Here is a 5,045-nt window from a genome sequence, read left to right on the forward strand (position 1 = left end):
ATAGTGTGAGATGGGCAAGCACGTTGTTTCAGGTTTTTAAGGTTATCAATGATCAGAGTATTTTCCCTATATGGAGGAGAATGTTCCAGAAATGTCTTTGGGAGACTATTGGTTTTATTTTCCTTATGAGAAGCAGCCTGGTAGTTAACTACCATTTTTAGAAAACAAGTTTTATTTGTGTCCATTTATATTATGAATATGAACCATTTCAAATTACTTTATATACTTTCTCTAAGTTGGCCTTCGAGGTTAATAATAACAAAAGACAGCCAACTGATATAAGACTCAGCTATAATGAACTATATCTAAAATTAGAATTTTCTTGCTTGTTTTTCTCCTGCAGACCTCAGGCATGTTTTTTTCTACAGAATATTATTTTGGAAATCATTTTAGAGTTTCTTTAAAATCACATAGTGCAGGGCCATCCCTACAAGTAGATAAGACCTCCTGTCTGTTTGCTTGATCCTAAGATCAGATTCATAGAGATACAGGGACAATTAATTCCTACAAAAGCAAGGTTCATAGCCCATTCCCTTAAACTAAAGATAGCAAGAAAAAGGCACTCCATCAAAACCTAAAAAGTGTGTGTGCTACTTCGACTTTTAATCTTTGTGGCAAAATATTTGATATTAACATCTTAAAGGGAAGAAAGATTTATTTTATGATTTCAGAGGTTTTAGTTCATTGTGACCAACACTGTTATTTCTGGTGAGGCAGAGCATAGTGGTGGCAGGAGTGTGTGTCAGAGGCTACTTACCTCATGGTGGGCAGGAATCAGAGAAAAGAAAATACAGGAAGAAGCTATGGCAAGATCTAACCCTAAAGCAGGCCTCCAGCTAGGTCCCACCATCCCGCCCCCACAATGCCATTTATATTATGAATCCATCAATCCACTGATTAGGTCAGCACCCTCAGAATCCAATCACCCTAAAAGCTATCAGCTGGCCACCGAGTAACTAACACATGAGGCTGTGAGGAAGATTTCATATTCAGACTATCACTGTCTGCCCCTGGGCTGATGTCTGTATCATAGTGATCAATGCACATGTTCTATCTCCAAGTATAATATCCCCTATACTCTTAATCATTTCCATAGCGACCAAAAGTCCAAGTTAAAAGTGTCTTCTAAGACTCAGAGCAAACACTTAGCTATGAGCCAAATCCAAGCTGCAAACTCCCAAGATACAATGGCAGAGTAAATATTCCTATTTCAAAAAGGAAGAATGAAAGAACAGCAAGGCCAGCTCAGATTGCAACCAGCCAGAAAGTTATCAGAACAAACGGAAGTCCTGCACCATCTAGGGCATGGGATGGCATGATGTGACCTCCATGGGCTGGGGCAGCTCCACTCCTATGGTTTTACCAGTTGGTTTCCTGTGAACTGGCTCTATTTGTTAACTGTAGTTTCCTTAGCAGACAATCTATACTCCTGACATCTCCATTTCCAAGGGTTTCCATGGAAGCTCTGGCTTCACTCTCACAGATCCTTATGTTTGAATCCAGATCATGCTGCACATTATCTGCCCTCACAGGCCTGTCTTTCAAACCTGAAGCCTTGCAAGTATGACTCTCGCATTCTTCAAGCCTACAAAACTAGAATCGTACAGATAACATCCAGGTCTGTCACAGGCTTAAGCAGTATGTGGACCCCCTTAAACCATGGCCACATTGGTCTCTGAGTACCTATAGAGTCGAATATGGGGGAAACAACTTCAGAGATGACCCTGTGTGAACAGGGTACTCTGGAAGAACTTTCTTCTCCAAGATAAGACTTTCGAATGATTTTATTCTTTTATACCCCTGAGTCTGTAACATGTGGAGTCTAACTGATTCCGGAGCTTCTTTCAAAAGTGTCTTTCCTGCTGTCCTGATGCAAACTACTTGGCTTATTTTTAATGGTGGTGGTCTCATCAGAAACCATGCCTTCCTTAGCCCTTGCTTTATGTAGGCTACAAGCTTTTCAAGTTTTCTACTCTGCTTTTTGCCCCCAATCCTCAGCCTTTCCTGGACATAAATCTGGCTAGATGAATCTAGCAGTATTAAGGCTTGAAAGCCAGTCTTCCTGAAAACTTCTCCTGCCAGGTTAGTTAATCCATCACCTTTAAATTCAGCCTACCTCAAAATCTTAGGACATGGACAAAATGTAGACAAATTCTTTGCCACAATGTAACCTAAGTGGACTCTAGTCCAATTCCCATCTGTTCCCATCTGAAATCCCATAAGCACAAGCTGTACCTTCAATAGATAGAATTCTCCCTGGCATTCTAGTTTTCTGAGTCCCCACCGGGATTTCCCACTAAGATATGCTCACAGCATCCAAGGACTTCTCTGATTCGCATCTCCAACTTCTTCCAAACTCCTCCCATAAACCAGTTCTAAAACTTTGGAAGTACATGATCAGAAATGGGCAAGTGATAACTCTACTCCTAATATAAATATTCTGTATTTGCCTGAAAGTCTGAAAGTCCTTTTTATGTGTTCCTTCTAATTCAGGTCCAATAACATCATATGTCTCTTGTTTATGTCACAGGGATTCATTCTAGCACACAAAGGATCGCTCCTGGATAATCCTATTGCTATTCCTGGCTCCTGTTAAAATGGCTGACGGAATCCTTGTGTCATATACTAAATCTCTTCAAGTCTCCCCTGGGTTTGAACATACTGATTTCTTTAACCTTCCCAGGCACCAGCAAAAGGTTGTTTATTTTTCCAAAATTGTTAATTAATAAATTAAAACTTGGACATGCAATTAGCTTGCCTAAACCTCTATCAACGAGAACCACTCTGTAGTCTTTGCTGTTCTGTGAATAACAGAGCGAGCCTAATTCCATTGAAGTTTGCTGCTGAAGATATTCTTCCTACTGAACTGAGGAATTCATGGATGTAGGACTTTCAGTGAGAAAACTGGAAAGTCCTGGGAAAACTGAGTACATTTGTACCCAGTTAAAAATATACACAGATGGTATTTGGTTTATGATTATTTCACTTTATACAACCACTTTGATTTTTACCTGTAATGCAACATTCAACAAATTACATGAAAGAATCAGCACTTTACTATAAAATGGGCTTATGTTACATGAGCTTGCCTAACTACAAGGTATGTTTTGTCATGTTGAAGGTAGAGTAGGCTAACCTGTGTTCAGTAGACTGAGTGTGTTAAGTGCTTTTTCTACATACATTTACTGAGATATAACCTTGTCATGGAACAGTTTTGCAGGGGCAGGAGTCTTATTTACTGATGTTTCCACAATCCTTACATGACAGCCTGGCATACAGTAATTGCTCAATAAATATTTGCTGCTCAAATAAAAGAGTGCTGTGCAGCACAATTTTGGCAATGGGTGAAGACATCTTTCCTAGGTTGGAAGGCATGACATTCAGTGTCAGTTCATGGTGTTGGTGATGCAGATGCACTTGCCAGAGTCTAGTGGTAGCATCAATGGTATTTCTACCAGATCACTGCAGTGGGGTGAAGGGCATTCTTAGCTCTGAACACCATCCTTCAGTCCTCCCTAATGTATTAAGAGATATTCATTATCCCTGTAATGAAATTGAAACTTTTTTTTATGTGTATGCGTGTATTGCCTACATGTAGGTAAGTGTACCCATGTCATACAATGCCCGCAGAAGATAGAAGAGGCTGTGGGATCCCCTGGGACATTTTTTTATGTGTATGCGTGTATTGCCTGCATGTAGGTAAGTGTACCCGTGTCATACAATGCCCGCAGAAGATAGAAGAGGCTGTGGGATCCCCTGGGACTGGAGTTATGAACAGATGTTAGCTGCCATGTGTGTGCTTGGATTCAAACCTGGGTCTTCAGCAAGAACGACCAGTGTTCTTAATCACTGAGCTCTCTCTCCAGCCCCCAAAACATTTTTTAAGAAGGCTATATAAACAAGGTGGGTTCAGCCTATAGACTAGCCAATTTTGATGGGATCAGCGTAGCTGAGAGCCTAACCAAGGGGAGAATAGACAGAAGCAGCCATCTGATAGACATATTAAAGGAGAGTTAGACCCACCTGCAAGAGACACTTGGGATGCCAAGCTGATATTCTAACCTTGATTGTGAAGTATTGAGAATTTATTCTATTTAGAGCCATGACAAACATTAAGGAGAAAACGCGTTAGACTGTTGAAGGGCAGAGATGAGGAGAAAGGATTCCTTGATAATTCCAGCTCAATTATCTGCTTCCTGTTAGAATATAGAAAGTTTCAGTAGACTATAGTCATTGTAATGATCACAAGCTAGAAAGCTTTAAAATCTATGAGAATGTAGGATGTAAAGAAACTTGTGGGAACCCAATTCCAGAAAGTGATAGCTTTTCTGAGGAGAGAAGAGGCCACAACCATGCTCATTCTTAAATGAAATACAAGAGGAAAGGGATGCAGCTGAATTTTTCAAAAAGTGTAGTGGCGTGTGAGAATGAGTGTGACAGGTAGGAATTCCATGAAAGGGCAGCGACAGAGTGAATCAGCACACATTGCCCACACTTTCCCACAAGTCTTCTTCAAGGGCACTGGGAAAGTGCATTGAAGGTAAGGGACTTGAGAGAACACTTCTCTGAGAAAATGGAGTCTCTTCAAAAATGGGCAGATCAAGAGAAATGAAAAAGATGCTTGGAGGGCTTCCTGGGCTTCCGGTTGCCCAGGACTGGGATCAAGACAGGAAAGCCGGGGAAGGCCGCTGCCTTCTGGGCCTTCAGCATTCTGGGCCTTCAGCAGCTGATGATAGGACAAGACAGAAAAGATGGGAAAAACAAGAAGCCACCGAGGGCATTTCTATGAAGCATTCTGGGGTCAGAGTATAAATAATTCTTAGGTAGTATGACAAGCCAAATGCGTTATTTCATAAGCACACTGAAAAACACACATATAATATAAACATGAGTGCATGATATAGCTAAAGGCTATTTAACAAAAAATCACAGTGCCAGGCAAGGGAAACCTTTTGAGTTTTTGGTCAGGATAATCCAAGAGACTCCCTAGACCAACTCCTTGCATTTTTCCAAATGCTTTTTTTTTTCAGAAGCAGCATTTCATT

The sequence above is a fragment of the Nannospalax galili genome, unplaced genomic scaffold (genome assembly GCF_000622305.1).
Source record: "Nannospalax galili isolate Female #2095 unplaced genomic scaffold, S.galili_v1.0 scaffold127, whole genome shotgun sequence".
Taxonomy (NCBI): Eukaryota; Metazoa; Chordata; class Mammalia; order Rodentia; family Spalacidae; genus Nannospalax; species Nannospalax galili.